General features: G+C 41.3%; 1 long non-coding RNA gene across 1 annotated transcript in view; it reads right to left on the minus strand.

Moving 5' to 3' along the window:
* The window catches only part of LOC309625507, a 95,423-nt gene that overhangs the window by 48,060 nt on the left and 24,638 nt on the right, over window positions 1-22,725 (minus strand). The window contains exon 3 of the long non-coding RNA XR_014242543.1: window positions 18,632-20,074. This is a non-coding gene — a long non-coding RNA (uncharacterized lncRNA). The remainder of the gene's footprint in view (window positions 1-18,631; window positions 20,075-22,725) is intronic.

Here is a 22,725-nt window from a genome sequence, read left to right on the forward strand (position 1 = left end):
CATAGAAAGATTAGGTAATCCACTTTTTTTCCTTGTCCCTGCCCCCTTCTGTCTATAAAAATCTTTTCCTTTTCAGTAGCTCTTTGAAGCTCCTTTCTGTTTGCTAGATGGGATGCTGCCCAATTCATGAATCAATGAATAAAGCCAATTTGATCTTTAAATTTACTCAGTTAAATTTTGTTTTTTAACACCAGTGAGACAGAATATGTATTGGGGTTGTAGATCATGATTCCTTAAGGGTCCTCCTCACCAAAGACAGCATAGAGAAGACAGCAACAAAAAGGAGAAGGAAAATCAAGGAGATGAGATCAAGGTCAGCAGCCACCTCAAGGTTGGTACTACCACAACTTCAGTCACCTCTGAAGATTCCCAGAAAACCCTAAACCACAACATGGCACAGAGACAAAAGCAGGTGCTCCAGCAGCTGAAAATTCATCTGTTCCTAAAGCTGAGCAGGGCTAACCTGAGTAGAGGTTGGTTTACCACCTCGATCATCATCCTGTTTAGCCATCCAACAAGAAGAAATGAATATGGGAGTTCCCTGGTGGTGTAGGGGTTAAGAATCCACCTGCCAATGCAGGGGACATGGGTTCGAGCCCTGGTCTGGGAAGATCCCACATGCCGCAGAGCAACTTAGCCCGTGCGCCACAAGTACTGAGCCCATGTGCCACAACTACTGAAGCCTAAGAGCCCATGCTCTGTAACAAGAGAAGCCACCACAATGAGAAGCCTGCTCACTGCAGCGAAGAGTAGCCCCCACTCGCCACAACTTAGAGAAAGCCAGTGCGCAGCAACGAAGACCCAACACAGCCAAAAATAAATTAAATAAATAAATAATTTTAAGAAGGAATGAATATGGAATTCCAGCAGTAAAAAAGGTTGGAGCTGAAGACCTTAAGTGCTTGTTTTTTGCCCATTGACAAGATAATTAGAACTATCTGCATTATCTATGCAGCTTGGGGTTTTTAATATTTTTACCTAAAGACTGTAAAATTAGTAAATGGAAACTTCAATTAAATAGAGTTGGGATACCAGAAGGGGGAGCTCTCAGGCCCTGCGACATTAACAGAACCCAACAGGAAGAAGAAAAACTCTTCTTTCCTAGGACCCTCCCAACTTCCTTTTCCTCTCTAAAAAACATTTTCCTGGGAATTCCCTTGTGGTCCAGTGGTTAGGACTCCTCGCTTCCACTTCTGGGGTCCCAGGTGTGATCCCTGGTTGGGAAACTAAGATCCCACAAACCGTGCACTGTGGCCAAAAAAAGAACCTCCTTCCATTACCTTGTGGAGACTTGCACATGGATGCCATTATTACAGACCCCAAATTGCAATTTTCTGCTGATCTCAAATAAACCCATCTTTGCTGGAGAAATATCTGGTAGTCTATTTGTTTCAGGTCAACAAGACATATATTTTGCGTACTGACAAATGTGGGTTTTTTTAAACCCAGTTTTCTCAATACACTTTTAAGGGTTTTTTAATTGTTTCATATCTGGTCAAGCTGAGATTTTTAAGAACGTCATTTTTAATTTGTAATAAAATTTTGTAACTTGATTTTTTAAAGTCAATTGTGATACTGTGATTTATAGTAAATTCGTATTTGATCTTCATCCCCTTTTCTGGCTCATAGCTCCTAAAACCCTTGGAATATCCTAAGTGATGAGAGTCATAAAGATGTCTTTCATCATATTAATGAGATGACCTTTGGAAAGTACCTAAAGATGCGGTCTGGTTGCCAGGGGAGCCAACCATGAGATTAAAGGATTGGAACTTTCAGTGCCACCCCCCTGACCTCCAGGGAGGGGAGAGCAGCTGAAGGTTGAATCACTGCCAATGGCCAATGAAACATGCCTATGTAATGAAACCTCCATTAAAAACCCAAAAGGACAGGGTTCAGAGAGCTTCCAAGTTGGTAAACACATGGAGATTTGGGGAGAGTGGAGCCCTGGAGAGGGCATGAAAGCTCCGCACCCTTTCCCCATACCTCACTGTATGCATCTCTTCCAACTGGCTGCTCCTAAGTAATATCTTTTTATAGTAAACCTATAATCTAGTGAGTAAACTGGTTTCCTGAGTCCTGTGAGCCACTCTAGCAAACTGATCAAACCCAAGGAGGGCATCTGGGAACCTGATTTATAGCCAGTCAGTCAGAAGTATAGGTAACAACCTGGACTTGCAATTGGCATCTGAAGTGGAGGCAGTCTTATGGGACTGAGCCCTCAACCTGTGGAATCTGATGCTATACCACCTGGTAGAGAGTGTCAGAATTGAGTTGAACTATAGGACACCCAGCTGGCATCCTAGAATTGCTTGGTGATGTGGGAAAAACATACACACACATCAGAACTGGTATCAGAATCTTCATCAACAAACTGCAAGTACCTGTTTGAAGGGGTCCCAAATAATTAAAAGTTTTAAAAGCTGATGTGGTTAATCAATATCAGAAAACTATATTTCAGGGCAAGCATATTACCAGGGGAAAAAAAGATCATTTCATGAGGATGGAGAACACATTGGTGGCTGCCAGAGGTGGAGGGTGGGCAAAATGCATGAAGGGGGTCAAAAGTACAACTTCCAGTTATAAAATAAATAAGTCATGGGATGTAATGTACAGCATGGTGACTATACTTAATAATACTGTTTCCATATTTGAAAGTTGCTAAAAGAGTAAATCTTAAAAATTCTTATCCCAGGAAAAAAATCTGTAACTCTGTATGGTGACACGTGTTAACTAGACTTATTGTGGTGAACATTTTGCAATGTACACAAATGTCAAATCATTATGTTGTACACCTAAAACTACCATAATATTGTATGTCACTTATACCTCAATAAAAAAAGAAAATGGCTGCATTTTATTGTTTGTAAATTATACCTCAATAAATTTCATTTTTAAAACAATATACTGTGTTCCAGCAAAGGAAACCATAAACAAAATGAAAAGACAACCCTCAGAATGGGAGAAAATATTTGCAAATGAAGCAACCAACAAGGGATTAATTTCCAAAATTTACAAACTGCTCATGCAGCTCAATATCAAAAAAACAACCCAGTCAAAAAAATGGGCAGAAGATCTAAATAGACATTTCTCCAAAGAAGACATACAGATGGCCAAGAAGCACATGAAAAGATGCTCAACATCACTACTTATTAGAGAAATGCAAATCAAAACTACAATGAGGTACCACCTAACACTGGTCAGAATGGCCAGCATTAAAAGTCTACAAATAACAAATGCTGGAGAGGGTGTGGAGAAAGGGAACCCTCTTACACTATTGGTGGAAATGTAAGTGGGTGCAGCCACTGTGGAAAACAGTATAGGGGTTCCTCGGAAAACTAATAATAGAATTATCATATGATCCAGCAATCCCACTCCTGGACATATATCCAGACAAAACTATAATTCAAAAAGATACATGCACTCCTATGTTCATAGCAGCTATTCACAATAGCCAAGACATGGAAACAACCTAAATGTCCATCAACAGATGAATGGATAAAGAAGATGTGGTACATATATACAACAGAATACTACTCAGCCATAAAAAAGAACAAAATAATGCCATTTGCAGCAACATGGATGCAACTAGAGATTATCATACTAAGTGAAGTCAGAAAGAGAAAGACAAATACCATATGATATCACTTATATGTGGAATCTAAAATATGGCACAAATGAACCTATCTATGAAGCAGAAACAGAATCGGGGACATAGAGAATAGACTTGTGGTTGCCAAGGGGGAGAGGGGTGGGAGGGGGTTGAATTGTGAACTTGGGATTAGCAGATGCAAACTGGTAAATATAGAATGGATAAGCAACAAGGTCCTACTGTATAGCACAGGGAACTATATTCAATATCCTATGATAAACCATAATGGAAAAGGATATGAAAAAAAATGTATATATATTTATAACTGAGTCACTTTGCTGTACAGCAGTAATTAACACAACATTGTAATTCAACTATACTTCAAAAAAAAAAAAAAGACAGTGTAGGGGACTGGTTAAGAGCAAATTCTGAGGCCTGACTTCTAGGATTCAAATCCGAGTTCTGCCACTACTTGTGTGACCTTAGTCAAGTTACTTAATCTCTCGGTGCCTCAGTTTACTCGTCTGAAAAAGGGGTATATACTAGTACCTTCTTGATAAGCATGGCCAGGACCAGGGTGAAGCAAGAGAAGCACCTAGGGTGCGGAAGTGCACTTGTGTGTCCCTGAGTCAGTGTCTCTTAAATTTTGTTCCCCAGATGCCTCTCTTGCCCCACCCCTAGTCCCAGTCCTGCTCATAAGGTTGTTGTAAACATTAAATGAGCAAAAACACTTAGAACAGTGCATGGCATAGAGTAAGGGATACATAAATGTTAGGTAGGCATTAGCTGCTATTATTATTGTTGTTGTTGTTGTTGTTATAACCTGGAGAAAGATCCAGAGCAGGATCTTAAAGAATTTGATTAAATTAAACAAACAAACCAAAAAACCAATTGTTTTTGACTCACTGCTCCCCTGAAAGCAAGATGGATCACCAGCAGCTCTATCGGAACCACCTTCAAAAATTCAGCTGTGTTTCCCACTTTTTCCAAATCTGCTCAAACCAGAATGGTCTGATCTGTAAATATGGCCTCAATAAATTCAGCCAGTCTTTACAACACTAAAAGAAGGATACAGGGGCTTCCCTGGTGGCACAGTGGTTGAGAGTCTGCCTGCCAATGCAGGGCACAAGGGTTTGAGCCCTGGTCTGGGAAGATCCCACATGCCGTGGAGCAGCTGGGCCCGTGAGCCACAACTACTGAGCCTGCGCGTCTGGAGCCTGTGCTCCACAACAAGAGAGGCCGCGATAGTGAGAGGCCCGCGCACCGTGATGAAGAGTGGTCCCCACTTGCCGCAACTGGAGAAAGCCCTCACACAGAAACGAAGACCCAACACAGCCAAAAATAAATAAATAAATAAATAAATTTATTAAAAAAAAAAAAAAAAAGACAGATACAAGACTCATCAAGTTGGACTAAATGATTTTCCTTGAATGGATTATCCAAAATATCTATCTGCTGAGAGAAACACTAGTTCTTTGTACCTAAAATTTTAAAATAAATAAATTTTTAAAACTTCAATTATAAATGTTTTATTATAAATGGAAGAGTTAATTTGTTATAGAAATCTCTCTTTTTTAAATTTACCATTATCTTGTCAATGGATCTGTCTTCCAAATATATGAATTGTTTCCCTCAGTTCTATAAAGGTATTTAGGCTGGGGAAAAAAGTTTTGAGCTTCTTCTTACTATAGCACTCTACTAAATGCTGTGAACAGTGCAAAATGAATACAATATGGTCTCTATGCCTGAGGAACTCCCAGTGCAGCCAAAGAAATAGGTATGGGCTCTACATTTGATAAAAGGTGAACCCTGGTAAGTGGTATAATCAAGGTATAAACAATGTGCTGTGCTATTATGGAGAAAGGAAAGGTCACAGGTGACTCACATGCAAGTAGAAAGTTTAATGAGAACCTACAGTATGCTCAGCCTGTGCCCAGAGCTGTGGCGTTATAGAAGGTGCATAAAAGCCCTGACCTCCTCTCTGACTATTTAGTTGGAGTGACAAAGCTAATACACATTACTAAAAAGCAGCAAACAATGTTCCATGTTAGACTGTGGGCAGAATACTAAAAGTATTGCAGCCTTCCAGCGAAGATGAAGACCCATAGAAGCTGGAGCAGTCAGGGAGGAAAGGAGGGCTCTAGGACATGAGGAAGTACAGTGATGGAAGTGATTATGGGGCCAGGAGGTAGCCTGGCCAAACTGCTGCAGGAAAAAAAAAAAAAAAAAGCCTGCAGCAGACAGGGAGAGTAAGTCTATTTGGTAAGGATGAGTACTCAGGCATTAGGGGAAATATTACTGCATGTACTAGCAATCTGAGAGCCAATGAAAGATTTGGGATAGACAAGGGACCTGATGCAAGTGATATTTAACAAATAGTTTGTAGGATGGAATAGAACATAAAGGTGGGGGTGAAGGGGTAGCCTGTAAGTGAGAAAATGGGGGTAGGAGGGTTAGAGGTAATTCTTCAGAGGGAAGTGCTGAAGATCTGGATTAGGAAGTACCTGTGGAAATAGAAGGAGAATATTTCCGCAGTATTTTATGAGACAGGACTATGAGAAGTATTTTTTTAAGTAATTTATATTTTATTTTTTTATTTTTTTATTTTTTGGCCACGCCTTGTGGCATGTGGGATCTTAGTTCCCTGACCAGGGATTGAACCCGTGCCCCCTGCCTTGGGAGCACGGAGTCTTAACCACTGGACCGCCGGGTAAGTCCCTCCACAGTATTTTATGAGACAAGGTTATGAGAAGTATTTTAATAAAAGGATCGATCTGTTGTGGTTGTTTAGGTTTTTTTCCAGGTCTCTATTTTTGGTTTTGTTTTTAAGGAAAAAGGAAAATGGAAGTAAAGACCGACTAATTAATAGAACAAAGTGCCTTCTACAGGGAAGGTAAAGTTGGGAGGCAAAGCTGCTTTAAGGGACAAGATAATTAGTTGTAGTTTAGGTATGCTGATATAGATGGGAGGGAATAGTGAATCACTCTCCTCCCCCAATCCCTCACCCCCTCCTATCAGAGAGACTCTGAGTCAAAAGAATTTTGTCGAGGCTGGCATCCATTATGACTGAGAATCAGATATTAAAAGTGCCAAATAAAAATTCTTGCTTGCCATCCAGCTGTACAAGGATTGAGTCATTAGCCACTGCAGTCCCTGACCTTCAACACAACACAAAAGGATTTCAGGGTGGAGCTCAGGAATGAGGCAGTCTGTGCTCTGGGAAAACTGGCAGAACACCCTCAGATAATTAGATATTTTCAGGAGAAAATTTTGTGAACCCAATTGCTTGTATCTTCCCATACTTGGAAAAGCACCAAAATCATTAACTGAGATATCTGTGCCTCATGACTAGCAGGAGCCCTCCACCGAGACGTGTGCTTGATTGCACATACCCGCCCCCTTCTCCAAAATCAGACTTACTGACCTCCCCCCCTACCTCTTCAGAGCAGTTCCTCACAGCTACCTGAGAGGCTGTCTCCTGGGCTATAGTCCTTAATAAGTCCCCAGATAAAACTGAAACTCAGGAATTCCCTGGCAGGCCAGTGGTTAGGACTCTGCGCTTCCACTGCAGGGGGCCCAAGTTTGATTCCTGGTCTGAACTAAGATCCTGCAAGCCACATGGCACGGCCAAAAAAAAAAAAGTATGAAGTGTTTCTATCATGTCACCAGGCCCTCCCAGGGGAGTAAGAAAGAATCATATAATCCTCAATGCAAGGTAAGGACCAGAGCTTTGCTAAAAGGGAGGTAGGGTATCTTTAGTATGGATTCAGATTGTGTTGACTCAATTAATTAATAATGATAATAATGAATGACCCTGAGAGATGTGCTCACTTAATAGATCAACCTGTATAGGCATCAGAAAGCCCACAGCTCTCACTGTAGAAAGATTGGATTTAAAGAACTCAGAAGGTTGGACTTAAGGAACTCCAGAAACTGAAGCCTCCACTGGCAGGTCAGGAATGGAGGGAGGACCCATGGGGACACCCCTTCCTGTAAAGATCCAAGTCTACCTTCCATTGCACAGTGAAAGGGAAAATTCAGGCTAGCTAGAACTTCAGTTTTTATCTCTCTTACATTGTAATTCCCCTCTGAAATTGCCCGAACTTTCCAGTTAAGAACATCACAGGTCCTCTGGTGTATTCGTCCTGGGAAATCTGAGGGAATCAAGACACAAGAGGAAGGAGATGGATCTGTTCTTCCCTATTCCCTCCTAGCTCCTGAAGAGAAAGGGAGACAATCTATGGGTGGGTGGGTGGGAGGGGGCACAGACGATCCCTAGTGGCAGCAGAAAGGATCATACCCCTGAAGAAACCAGAGAGGATATACCAAAGAGACAGTGGAATAAACACCTTCTGGCTTCCCTTTGTAAACTAGCAAAGGCTGCCCTCTAGAAGGGAAAGGAAAGGAAGAGAAGAGCACCATCCAGCTCTGGAATTACACTGAATCTGTGGTGACAAGACATTCAGGTAGGAAATATCTGCTGCAGAGTTGGGAGGTGTGAGACTAGACCTTGTGTACCCATATTTGGATCAGATGCAAAAACAACTGAGTCATCAACATAAAGATAATATTTAAATATTTTTTAAATATATGTGAACAGTATGAAGGTTCCTTAAAAATCTAAAAATAGAACTACCATACGACCCAGCAATCCCACTACTGGGCATATACCCTGAGAAAACCATAATTCAGAAAGAGTCATGTACCACAATATTCATTGCAGCTCTATTTACAATAGCCAGGACATGGAAGCAACCTAAGTGTCTATCAACGAATGGATAAGGTGCAGCACATATATGCAATGGAATATAACTCAGCCATAAAAAGAAACGAAATCGAGTTATTTGTAGTGAGGTGGATGGACCTAGAGTCTGTCATACAGAGTGACGTAAGTCAGAAAGAGAAAAACAAATACCGTATGCTGACACATATATATGGAATCTAAAAAAAAAATGGTTCTGAAGAATCTAGGGGCAGGACAGGAATAAAGACGCAGACGTAGGGCTTCCCTGGTGGCGCAGTGGTTGAGAGTCTGCCTGCCAATGCAGGGGACACGGGTTCGAGCCCTGGTCTGGGAAGATCCCACATGCCGCGGAGCAACAAAGCCCGTGAGCCACAACTACTGAGCCTGCGCGTCTGGAGCCTGTGCTCCGCAACAAGAGAGGCCGCGACAGTAAGAGGCCCGCGCATCGCGATGAAGAGCGGCCCCCGCTCTCCGCAACTGGAGAAAGCCCTCGCACAGAAACGAAGACCCAACACAGCCAAAAATAAATAAATAAATTTATAAAAAAAAAAAAAAAAAAAGACGCAGACGTAGAGAATGGACTTGAGGACACAGGGAGGGGGAAGGGAAGCTGGGACGAAGTGAGAGAGTGGCATGGACATATATACACTACCGAATATAATATTGATAGCTAGTGGGAAGCAGCCGCATAGCACAGGGAGATCAGCTGGGTGCTTTGTGACCACCTAGAGGGGTGGGATAGGGAGGGTGGGAGGGAGACGCAAGAGGGAGGAGATATGGGGATATATGTATATGTATAGCTGATTCACTTTGTTATAAAGCAGAAATTAACACACCATTGTAAAGCAATTATACTCCAATAAGGATGTTTAAATATATATATATATCTATGTGAGAAGGAGCAGGTAGTAAATGCTAAACACTTTCGTAGGAGTTGCTCCTGCATGTTATGCCTTTGCATCCTCTTCCTTTTGCCGCTAAGCCTGCATTGCAGGCTCTCCCTCATAAATCTCTCGTCTTGGCGGTAATATAGTATTTCTACCACCAGGTGGAGGTGTCCCACTGCTCTTCACTTACTATCAAAGAGAAGAGATGTTCTTAAGAAATTTTGGGGGTGGGGGCAGGGGTCAGGTTCTTTGGTTCCACTAGTTATACAAATAAGCACTTGCCTTCACGCCCAAGAGCGAAAAGAATTTGAAGAGTGAGCATAAAAGGTCAGGCCGTGGCTGCCTCTTCCTCTCTTTTTGTTTTCTTAGTCCTTTGGTTTCCATGGGGATCTGTGTTTGAGCAGCAACTCTGAATCCATTTACTGCCCCTCGAGGCTTGGGGCTGAGCCCAGAGACTGGCTGTGAAGAACAGCAGGAGCTGGAATGGGTGGAAAGGAGGAGATTTATTTGGTAAATTTGGAGAGCAAAAGACGAGGACAGGTATAGAAGGAGGAGTGATGAGAGGAACCTTGGAATGGAGTGCACAGAGGAATGTGAAAGGCAAATAATGTTTTAGTTCAAATAAAATTTGGGGACATTAAAGTCTTTTCCAAAACTCTTCAATTGTCTTCTTACCATAGACCATTTCAGGACACACTCTGGGCCCTTTATAATACCAGGTCCCCTCCTACCCCTATCCAAAAACATCAGTAGACCTGTGTCAGAACCTGCCTGGGGTCCTGATATGTCCTCCTATTCCAAAAGCACTCTGGAGCAAGAGATGAGAATTCCAAGGAAAGACCATCCACTGTATTCCCCCGGTATGGTATAGTGCCTGACACATGGTAAACTCTCAGTAAAATATTTGTTGAATGGATGAATAAATAAGAGCAATAAGAATAGGATAGCTTTGGGAATTCCCTGGTGATCCAGTGGTTAGGACTCTGCGCTCTCACTGCCGAGGTACTAGGTTTTTTTTTTTTTTTTTTTTTTTATAAATTTATTTATCTATCTTTGGCTGCGCTGGGTCCTCATTTCTGTGCAAGGGCTTTCTCCAGTTGCGGCGAGCGGGGCCACTCCTCATCGCGGTGCGCGGGCCTCCCACCGTCGTGGCCTCTCCCGCTGCGGAGCACAGGCTCCAGACGCGCAGGCTCAGTAGTTGTGGCTCACGGTCCCAGCCGCTCCGCGGCATGTGGGATCTTCCCAGACCAGGGCCCGAACCCGTGTCCCCTGCACCGGCAGGCAGACTCTCAACCACTGCGCCACCAGGGAAGCCCGAGGTCCTAGGTTTGATCCCTAGTCAGGGAACTAAGATCCAAGCCGCGTAGCGTGGCCAAAAAAAAATAAATATAGAAATAAAAATTTTTTTAATATGATAGCTTTAGCTTTAACTAATTTTACTTAATTCTAGCGTGAGAGAAGACAAACTAGAGACAAAGAAAAAATGTTGTCTTTTCTTGTCATCAAAATCATGAGGATGTTAATGTGTTCATTCACAGATCAATTCATTCAAAGATCGATTAGGGGGTTTTGTTGCTTTTCTGCTTAATCAGAGGTTTTTTCATATTTGCATTACTAATAGCCCCTGTTTCTAAGAGTTATTTGCATTTCCGTCAGTTTGGGCCACTATTCAGTATCCATTCACAGATAGCAGTTGATCTACATATGAACAGCGCTCTACCTGGTGATAGAATCAAGTTTTCCCCCTTAATCGCTTACTTTTCAGCCCCACCTTTCCACCTCACTTTCTCTCCCATTATCCTGTTTAATTACCACTCTCTATAATTATCTAATTTATTTACTTGCATTTTTATTGCTCGTCACCTCCCACAGCTAACAAGCTCCTTGCTGCTTTCCTCACAGAGCCTTCTATTCTAAATTTTAGAGTCTAAATACTCGTCTTACCTTTTTTTTGAAAAACTCCATTTTAAGTGAATTCTTCATGATCCTCCTTTAATCTATTCACCCTCCTGCCCTCCAGTTGGAAGTGACCTTTCCTTCCTCTGAATGAGTACACATTTGATCTGCATTTCTCAGCGCACTCACCACTTGACATAATAATATTACCATCAAATGTAGTGAGCTTGAAAGATTGGCCAGGCACTGGGCCAAATGCTTTAACTGTTTTGTTAAATCTCCACCACAATCCTATCAAGTAGACACTATTAATCTCGTTTTTATTTTATTTTATTTTGGCCGTGCCACGTTGTCTTGCAGGATCTTAGTTCCCAGACCAGGGATTGAACCCAGGCCCTCATCAGTGAAAGCACCGAGTCCTAACCACTGGACCCCTAGGGAACTCCTTTAACCTCATTTTTATATGAGGAAACCAAGGCTCAGAGAAGTTAAGTAAAATGCCCCAAATCATGCAGCTGATTGGTGGTAAAGGCAATTTAAACCCAAAAAGTCACAGCCAGAATCCATATAGTCTTTGAGCACAGACTTTGTTGTAAGGAAAATGTGTTAGAGCCTCAGCTCCATAATTCACGGCAGCATGACCCTCAGCAATTTACTAACCTCTCTAAACCTCAATTTCCTAGTTGGTAAAATGGGGATAATAATGTCTACCTCACAAGATCACTGCAAGACAGAGCCTCACATAGCCTTGTCAAAAAGAAGTGCCCCCCCCCCAAAAAAAAAGAAGTGGCCCATAAAGAGTAGCTATTAGCATTACCTGCTTACCTGTTTTACCTCCCATACCTAGTTAACACTCCTTCCAGAAGGATCTGTTTTTATCCTCTTTGCATTTGTGACATCTAGCACAGTGTTTTTTATATCGTAACTAAACACCACGGACATATGTTTAATAGAGGGATGGGGGGAGGGAGGGAAGAATGGATGAATGGATTAATTGATTGATAATTTATTGCTGGTGACAATCAGTCCAAGTCAAATCTCCTTTCTTCTTCCCCTGGAACTTTATGCATACTCTATGAAATTTCTTCACATTGTATTACATATGTGTGTGTGTGTGTGCGTGTGTATATACATTTTTTTTTTTGCTGCGCTGCACGGCTTGCAGGACCAGGGATTGAACCCAGGCCCCGGAAGTGAAAGTGTGAAGTCCTAACCACTGGACCACCAGAGAATTCCCTGTACTGTATTATGTTTTCTTGTTTAATATTTCCCTGCTTGTCAAGGAGAGGCAGGTCCATGTCTCATTTACCTTTGTCACCATAGTATCTCAGTTCTGTTGTTCATCTCTTAATATGAGCATGCATGTGATTCTATGTTGAGAAGTACATATTTTTTTAATTCTACTTGCTCCTTAAATGCAGGTCTGGTGAGTGAAATATGAAATGCATTTGATAAATGTTTGTTGAGAGTATAACTAGTTGGAAGACCTAGCTTGGTCCTTATGTCCCAAAAGAAGAAAAGAGTTTCTCTGGCTTGGGCTGGGGTTTAAATCCTGAGGTGATTCTGTCATCTGGAGATACAGAATCATGAACCTGTAAGCTGCTTTGGGTTTTTTTGTTTTTGTTTTTGTTTTTAATTTTACTCCTTTTTTTTTTTTTAATTTATTTTTGGCTGCATTGGGTCTTCGTTGCTGCGCGCAGCCTTTCTCTAGTTGCAGCAACCAGGGGCTACTCTTGGTTGTGGTGTGCGGGTTTCTCATTGCGGTGGCTTCTCTTGCTGCGGAGCACGGGCTGTAGGCACGCGGGCTTCAGTAGTTGCGGCGCATGGGCTCAGTAGTTGTGGCACACGGGCTTAGTTGTTCCGCGGCATGTGGGATCCTCCCGGACTAGGGATCGAACCCGTGTCCCCTACATTGGCATGTGGATTCTTTTTTTTTTTTTTTGGCATGTGGATTCTTGACCACTGCGCCACCAGGGAAATCCCCTGCTTTGGTTTTTGACTGGACTTAACTTCTAGAGGTCACAAAGATCGGCAGGCCTGAAGATTGTTGGTTAATTTTAATATTTTAACTTAATTTAAAATTTAAATGAAATTTCAATATGCAAATTCAATTATAATCACATTAAGGTTTGTGGAAGAAAGGGAGAAACAACAACTTAAGGAATGTAGTCGGAATGCAGTCCATCCCACTCTGGCATTCCATTCAGTGAGCACACAGTGAGTCTCTCCGTTCTCCTGACCCTCTCTAATATAAGCACAAATATGATTCTATATTGATACTTTTTATTCTACCTACCCCCTAAATGCGGGCCTTCTACGTCATTTGATACTCAAAGAAATGATCATCTGTTCCAATACCAGAGCGAAACAGTCTCTTGTGCATTCCTTCCTCAGGGATTTTCAACTTTGCCTCCAGATGATTTTGTCTTAACTAGTGCCTTTAGAAACTGACTCCCATGGATCTATTTTTGCAGAACCCTGTGGAGAAACTGTTGCAACAGACACACTTTGTTGATTCACGTAGATAGTCACATGTAAAACACAGAGGTTAAAGCCACATGTTAAAGTCATCTGGTCTAACCTTATCACTACACATGAGGAAACTGAAGTCTGGACAGAGAAAGGTGATTTTCCCAAGGTGATTTGACTGGGAAGTGGCAGAGTCTACTAGAACCCAAATCAATGATTTCCCCACTAAAAATGGAAATATGCGTCGTATTTCAATATAAGCTCCTGGAGGGTAGAAAGGACATGAGGTTATATTCACATACATCATTCCCAGCTAGCACAGAGTGATACCCAATGAATATCAAAGAATGGCCAAACTATGATTTCATATAAATGTGCTTTTTTTTTTTTTTTTCTGCCGCTGCTGCACAGCTCGCAGGATCTTAGTTCCCTGACCAGGGATCAAACCCTGGCCCCAGCAGTTAAAGCACCGAGTCCTAACCACTGAACCACCAGGGAATTCCCTAAATGTGCTTTTTATTTTGAAAATTATATATTTTTAATGCTCTTATTTTAAACAGATCTTACGTTTAGAAGGGATTTCATCTTACTCTAATGGTATGGCACTGTTTCGTTTGTTTTCTAAGATTTTAGAGTATGTAATGTGATTTTATTGTTTATTTTCTAAGGTTACTTTCAGGTATCTTGTGGAGGGAGGGAAATGTTCCTTCTTCCATTTCAAGAAAAAAATACTGGTATTTCAAGCTGACTGAATAAAGAAGGACAGCTTAGAAATGGTGAGTAAGGATGGGGAGGTTTGCAGTATAAAGATGGGAGCAGGGCTTCCCTGGTGGCGCAGTGGTTGAGAGCCTGCCTGCTAATGCAGGGGACACGGGTTTGAGCCCTGATCTGGGAAGATCCCACATGCCGCGGAGCAGCTAGGCCTGTGAGCCACAACTACTGAGCCTGCGCGTCTGGAGCCTGTGCTCCACAACAAGAGAGGCCGCGATAGTGAGAGGCCCGGGCACCGCAATGAAGAGTGGCCCCCGCTTGCCACAACTAGAGAAAGCCCTCGCACAGAAACGAAGACCCAACACAGCCATAAATAAATAAATAAAAATTAAAAAAAAAAAAAGATGGGAGCAGGTGATGGAAAGAATAACTCCCCTTGAATAGCAAGCTTGTTTCTCCCAATTCTCCCTCTGTACCCTCTCTTTTCTTTCAGACTTTCATCCAGTTTTTTTTTTTTGAAACATACACATATCCTGGTGACATTTATCCCTTGACCAAACGATGGGAACAGAAGTCACTGAACCATATAGGGCAAGGAAATATCTAAACCTCATAGAGTAGAATTTGGTCACTACGTTTCTCCTCCATCATCGCTAATTTCTGCTCCAAATCCACTGATCCCCTTTCTTCATCTTTGTATATACATTTTAAAACATATATACCTTTATACCTCTCTCTGTATATATGTATATATACAGAGAACAGAGAGAGAGAGAGATACAGATAATATACATATATACACAGATATATAGATATAGATATCTGTATATATTAATCTATCTACAGAGAGGGAGAGAGAGAGAGGAGAGATAGTATTCACAACATGTGTAGTAAATTCCTGAACTTCATATTAGATTCCATGGGATTAAGTGGATCATGGGGTCAAGAAATGTGCAATGCACTTTAAGATGGAGAAAGAATAGAGAATCAAACAGTATATGATTATTAAATAACATAAGTACTATGTTGCCATTCAGTCTCATAAAAATGCTTGATTGCAGGGAGGCACAGAATTCTCCACAATATACACCATGAATCTTTTTATTTTTTTTAACTGAAGTCTCGTTGATTTACAATATTGTGTTAGTTTCTGGCGTACAGCAAAATGATTCAGACATATATATGTGTGTATATGTATATTCTTTTCCATTATGGTTTATGACAGGATATTAATATAGTTCCCTGTGCTGTACAGTAGGACCTAGTTGTTTATCTCTTTTGTATATAGTAGGTTGTATCTGCTAATCCCAAACTCCTAATTTATCCTTCCCCAACCCTCTTCCCCCTTTGGTAACCATAAGTTTGTTTTCCTGTCTGTGAGTCTATTTCTGTTTTGTAAGTTCATTTGCATTGTATTTTAGATTCCACATATAAGCGATATCATATGACATTTGTCTTTCTCTTTCTGACTTACTTCACTTAGTATGATAATCTCTAGGTCCATCCATGTTGCTGCAAATGGCATTATTTCATTCTTTTTTATGGCTGAGTAATATTCCATTGTGTATGTATACCACATCTTCTTTATCCATTCATCTGTTGATGGACATTTAGGTTGCTTCCATGTCTTGGCTATTGTAAACAGTGCTGCTATGAACGTTGGGGTGCATGTATCTTTTTGAATTAAGAGTTTTTGTCTTTTCTGGATGTATACCTGGGAGTGGGATTGCTGGATCATATGGTAACTCTATTTTTAGTTTTTTAAGGAACCTCCATACTGTTTTCCATAGTAGCTGCACCAATTTACATTCCCACCAACAGTGTAGGAGCGTTTCCTTTTTATTTGTTAACTTTTTAATGATGGCCATTCTGACCACTGTGAGGTGATACCTCATTGTAGTTTTGATTTGCATTTCTCTAATAACTATTGATGTTGAGCATCTTTTCATGTTCCTGTTGGCCATCTGTATGACTTCTTTGGAGAAATGTCTATTTAGGTCTTCTGCCCATTTTTCAACTGGGTTGTTTGTTTTTTTGTCATTGAGTTGTAAAAGCTGTTTGTATCTTTTGGAAATTAAGCCCTCATCAGTTGTATCATTTGCAAATATTTTCTCCCATTCCATAGGTTGTCTCTTCATTTTGCTTATGGTTTCCTTTGCTGTGCAAAATCTTATAAGTTTGATTAGGTCCCACTTGTTTATTTTTGATTTTATTTCTATTGCCTTGCCTTGGGAGACTAACCTAAGAAAACATTGCTACGATTTATATCAGATAATGTTTTGCCTATGTTCTCTTCTAGGTACAGCATGCATCTTTAACTTCCATATTTAAGCCAGTGTTATTCACCTCAAACCCACAAAAGTCCAGTAAAGTCAATTATTTACAGCAACTCTTCCAGTTCTTAGCTCCTCTCTCTTTTACCTCATTTGCTATCTAGCCCCTTTGGACTAGCAGGTTGCCTTTTGGATTTCAGCTCCTCCTAGTTCTCCTCAAGTATTCTGGCTTTGATTTGCCCCATCAGCTCTTCTTACTTTGGACTATCTTCTACAGTAAGCTTGCTCTGATCAACTCCATGTCTTGGCTCATTTTGAGGCCATAAGACAGTTCCAGGGTAAATGAGGAGCCACATCAGAAGTCCCTAAGAATCCTGGGATTATCCCAGTTATGGATGAGGAATAAAGGAGCAGCATAATTTGGAAATGGAAATAATATGAAAAACAAACAAAAGGTTGAAGTCCAATTATCACCAAAAGATTGAAGTCCAATTGCAAAATAGCTGCGTAACAATAAACTGGACAGTGTTTGTTTTATTTTCTGTTGTGTACTAGGTACTTAGCACATAGTAGGTGCTTTAAAAATATTTGTTGAATGAATAAATGTGAATGAATAAACTCTACCAAGGGCAGATTTAAAGGATTTGCACTCAAAATATAATTAGGAATCAATTAGGCATGATCAAAAATTTTCTCAATACTTAAATTAGTCACTGAATGATCCTGTTCCTGGGCATAGTCTCCAATGTGGGGAAATGGATTATTATTTGATTGAAATAGTTTAAGGTATTTAGTTATCAGAATGGAATTGGCTCCTAAAATACAGTGGTCCCCACAAGAAAAAAGAGTTCATAAATTCTAGGGCAGATTGAGAAATTAATTTAAGATCTAGCTTTCAAATTTTTACTTCTGCTTGGATTCCCTCTCATTCTTGCCTCTTCCCATTTATTCTCTAGTTCCACGGCCTAGTGCAAAGGGCAATTCCCTGAGATGAGATCTGGTTCTGGAGAAACTTTTGAAAAGTCTTTTAACCTTTCTCGGTCTTAGTTTCTTTATCAGAAAAGTGAGATTTGGACATGATCCCCGTGGCCCCCTTCTAGCTCCAAAGTCCTTGGGAGTCACTTGTTCCTCTTCTTAAAGTTTCCTTCTGAAGGCTCTGACCATGTTTCTATTACAGGTTGTCAGTTATTCGTATTTTCTGACATACTTCAATCCCTTTGTTCTTATTCCTCCAAAGAGTTGCCTCTGTGACTTACCTCTTTCTTTCCCATCGCTCTGATTTGTTTTTCCTTCTGATGGCTTGGGGTTTAGTTGCTGTTGCTGCTGTTGTTTTGCCTTTGTCATCATGCTCCCTCCCCACCTTGCCCTCACTGCTCGTACCTCATTTGTTGATTTTCTTTCAAATAACCAACCTCAGGCTCCCCAGAACTTTAGCAAATTGTTCCTATAATTTCGTCCTTGAAAACACACACACAAACACACACACAAACACACGCACACGCACGCACACACACACACTAACGTGCACGCGCACACACTCACGCGCGCGCACACACTCCTCCCCACCCCCACCCTAGGCTTCTCCAACTGCCTGCTAGGCTCCTGGCCCTTCCCCCACAACCTCCCTTTCCTGTTCCACAACCTTGACCTCTTCACAAACTCCGTTTCCCCTTTATTTAACATCAGTAACATGGAGAAATTAAGAAACACAAAAAGAATAACTTCTGTCCTTTCTCTTATGAATGTTTAAATTCCTGCCATCCTTTGCAGAATGAACTCTGAAAAGAAACACCAGAAAAGCCTCAGTCCGAATGACCTCCTCGATCTTCACTCCCTCCCTCTGCCCCTAAAACACCATGGCAACTGCCACCTGAAAGAGGCCAGGCGGAAATCATCCAGTAAAACCAAGGTTTGCTTGCCAATGCTTTCTTATTTAATAAAGTTCTGCAAAGGGTACTTTTCCCTTACCCTTCATTGCCTTAACTCCCTTAATGCTAGCAAGACAAAGAACATGTGGTAGTACATGTGATTATAAGAACCATCATTTGTTGTAGATATTTACTTGTAGGTCTTCAGTTTTTCTCTGTAAGTCGAAAGTTTGTCATCCTCCAGGTCTGCACCCAGAAAGTGAGGCCTATAGCAGAGGCAGAAATCAGTGGGATGGCAATAAATGGTCACACTGTGGCGAAAAAAACACAGGCTGTCCAATCAGGCATTACTTGGGCAAATTTCAACCTGCTGTTTATCAGCTGTAAGACCTTGAACAAGAAAGCTACTTTGCGTCTCCATGCCTCAGTTTCTTCATTTGGAAAATGGGGTGTTCTGCTTGTCTAAAATGGGGATTATACAATGTTTACCTTGCAAAGTTATTTTAAGGATTAAATGAGACCGTGCAATCAAAGGGCGTAGTAAGCAGAATGCACCCAAGCTATGATTAGCTATGACTATGGTTATCAATAGAAAGGTTACATGCTTTCTAGACTCCTAGTTTAGTTCTCTTGCAATTAAAATCAAATTCCTCATGGGATTCTAACTTTCAGGAAGGTAGACGAAATGCTTCCACAGTGCCTGCTCCTCTACAAACTAGAAACAGAGGAATGAGAAGAGCAGAGTATTGTCCGGAGAGAAGAGGCCTTCAATGAAATGGCAAAGAATTTCCTGGACTCCCACATGACTGTAGTTGTATTTTTAGAGCAAAAGCCACTATGAGTCTAGAAACACTTTCAGTGACTTAAAAGTATATTACTCTCAACAACATCAACAAACATTTGGGCAACAGTAGTATATACATTTGAGAGGCATGTTATTTATTGGGGCCACGGGCTGGGCTCGCTTCATGTGTACATGGATTCCCCTACAACAACACTGCAGACTCCTAAGAATCTAGAGCTTATGGTTTAGAAAGCAACAGTCAAGCTCAATTGTCTCAAACTGCAAAAGGATCATTTAAGAGCTTATTTTTAAATCGTAGGCTCCAACCCCCCCCCCCCCCCACCCCAGAGATTGATTAAGTAGATCAGGGGTAGAGGCTAGGAATGTGAATTCTCGGTAAATTCCCCATGCGGTTGATTACCTTGAGTCCAGAGGAGTTACAGAGCTCTGGGAATTAGCATCCCTGACTGGCCCCTCTTCTTTCTCTTCCAAGGATCTCATTCCAATCACCTACCTTCTCTTTGTTCTTCACAGTTCTGGGCTTCTTTAACTGGAGTGTTGCGCTGATATCACAAAACAACGTGTAGGAAAATCTCTGAGAGTCAAACATAATGACTGGCTTTCTTCAAAGAGCAACAACATTCAATTATGCTTCAATTTTTTTAAAAAGCAACATCATATCTTTGCATTTCAGGGACTTATTTTTTTGATACCAACAGTACCTTAACATCCATTTTAACTAATTCAGAGGCAACCTGTGCTCACAAATGAAGGATACAGAGATTATGCTCGAGTGGTCTGGCTTGAAAATTGGCTCCACAATGTAAACACCCAACAGTACTTTAAGCTATTCCTGAAGAGAGGAAAAATTTTAAGTCAATAGGGAAGCCAAAATAGAAAATGTTGATAAAATTAGAAAATATCATAAGGAGGAACCACAAAACCAGAATAAGAAGTCCATCTTCACCACCAACTCACCCCATCCAGAACATCCTCCCCCACTAGAGCCTCTCAGTCTCCCACACATGAGAAGGAACTGGGGACAGGGTGCCAGGATAAGTCCCTTTTTCCCATCCTTTATTATCTTCAACACCCTTGAGTGCCTCTTCAGCTTTTTTGGGAACTTAACTGCTTAGTTTACGAGGTCAAATGACTATGGAACATTTTCCCAAAATTAAATCACCAATTAAAGAAAGAACAGTGTTGTTTTAATATTCTCTTCTGCTGTTTCTCTCAATCTCTCTCTCTCTCATTTCTCTCTCTCCTTTCATTCTCTTGCTCTTTCTCTCCCTCCCTTCTTTTCTCCCTCTCTCTCCCTCTCTCTCCTTCCCCTCCCCTCTCCACTTCACCACACACAGAAACCCCTTTTCAAAGGGGCTTTTTTCCAACTCAGTGAAGTAAAGTCTTTGCCCCTTTGTGGGGAAGGCTCATTAACATTCCCACAGCAGCATCTCTTCAAGGATTTTACTTTTGTAACTCTGTGGGGAGGTCAAGAGGCCACAGTGGAGAGGTAAAAGGAAAAAATGGTAAATGGGGGAGGGCGGAAGAAAGGAGAGGAGGGGAAAGAGCCCTTCCTTTCACAATAAGGCCAGCAAGAAGGAGGGTGGACCAAAGTAGGAAAAGACCAGACAGACAAGACTCAGTAAAGAGATGAATATTGGGCCCCCAGATCTGCCCTTGGAGATCTCCAGATTCCTGAGAAAAGCAGAAAGCTATGTTCCTTCTCTCATTTCTTTTCCTCAAAGAGGAAGTACAGATGGAAACAGTGGAATGAACGAGTGACAAAACCCAGTCTATTCCACTGAGAAATTAGAAGCTTTCCTGGCCCCAGTGTTCCCATTTCCCCTACAATAGCCTAGTGATAACTGCACCTGTCTACCACAGGGAGGTTAACAGAATGAATGAGACAATGTCAGCAAGAGTTCCAAGGGTTGACCATGACGGAGCCACTCAAGGTCCTGACCCCAAAGGACTGGGAAAATAATGGAGATTCAGTGAACTCCAAAGCAAAGATCAGAGTGCTTTCCAAATCTCTTCAGATGGTGGTACCTGCTTCATTTATCACCAGCAACCCTCCTACCATCTGTCTCTCTCTCCTTTTCTTAGTATTGCCAAAATAGCCTGGACTTGTGTAAGGGAAGAAATGACGGAAACTTCAAGTTTGCACCCAACACTGAGTGAGCTTTGCTTTGCTATTCTCTGAAGACACAGCCATCAGAGATTTGCATCACTCAACTCCAAAGGGGAAAATCATTCCCACTTTCCTAACAGATGGTGTTTCAGATGCTCTCTTAGCCAGAAGAGTAAAAGATAAATAAGGTTAAAAGAGAGGACCTAGGCATAAAGCTAGAAGATAGGGCATATCTGGATATTCTATGCCCAGGGGTAACAGTAGTACCTTAAATTCAGGGAGGAACAGCAAGGTCAGCAGTTAAAGAACAATAAACCAATCACCCTTAAGTGTGCAAGCTGAACAGGAGAGATCCAGTTGGTTGGTTGCCAAATGATGTATTCTTAAAGGTCAAACTTCACATCCACAAAGAAATTCTTTCCACAGAATCCCTGACAACTGTTTTCAGCCTCTGTGAGAACATATTACAGAGAGCTCACACATTTACTGGAGAGTCCATTACACTTTAGAAAGTTCCTTTATATTGAGCTGAAAGTGCCTCCTTGTAGCTTCTACTCTGAAGTACCAGAGAACTCATCTACATCATCTTCTCAAAGGTGGCATCCCTCAACCCTGGGAGCTGGACAGGAGTGGGAGAGACAGAAGAGACACTATTTTAAATGAGATTCCTTAAGATCAATCACTTTTTTTTTTTTCACACTAGGAGTCTGGTGGCATATTGTGCCTTTAACAATATAGAGGGGAAGAAACGCTAGACTACTGTCAGATACACCTGGCTTGCAGGCCTGTCTCTGTTGCATCATAGCTGTGCAATCTTGGATAGGTTACTTAACCTCACTGAGCCTTTCGGTTTATCTATAAAGAGGATCATCTATAAATAGGAGTAGTAAAACCGGCTGTGCTAACCTCAAAGTTGTAATACTCAAAATATGTCCTGTACACAAAAATATCCTATAAATTATAAAGAGATCTACATATATTAAGTTATTATTATAATGACCATTTTTACTCAATCTTTCTGTCAGCCTTTCACATCCTCATTTTTGACTGGCAGGTAGCTGACTTCTTGGCCTTATAATCAGGATATACCAGAAAGTTCTCATTTCAGTTTATACCTCAGAAGCAGTCCCATCATCAAACAAGGTGGCATAGAATCATGAAATAACCAAAAAACACTGTGAAGAGCTTAGAAGAAGAGTTAGAAAAACAACCGAGGGACATTTTCTGAACAGACAGCACAGGGAGAGGCCGGGAGCCCGGGCAGGGAGGAGAGGGTTAAATCCTTTCCTCTGCAGTACAAAAGAAAAGAGTGTGCGGAAAGATTAGGATTTTTGCTTTTACAATGGGAGCTGCAGAAGCGTAGGGAAGAAGCT

The sequence above is a fragment of the Balaenoptera borealis genome, assembly GCF_965194805.1.
Source record: "Balaenoptera borealis genome assembly, chromosome: 3".
Taxonomy (NCBI): domain Eukaryota; kingdom Metazoa; phylum Chordata; class Mammalia; order Artiodactyla; family Balaenopteridae; genus Balaenoptera; species Balaenoptera borealis.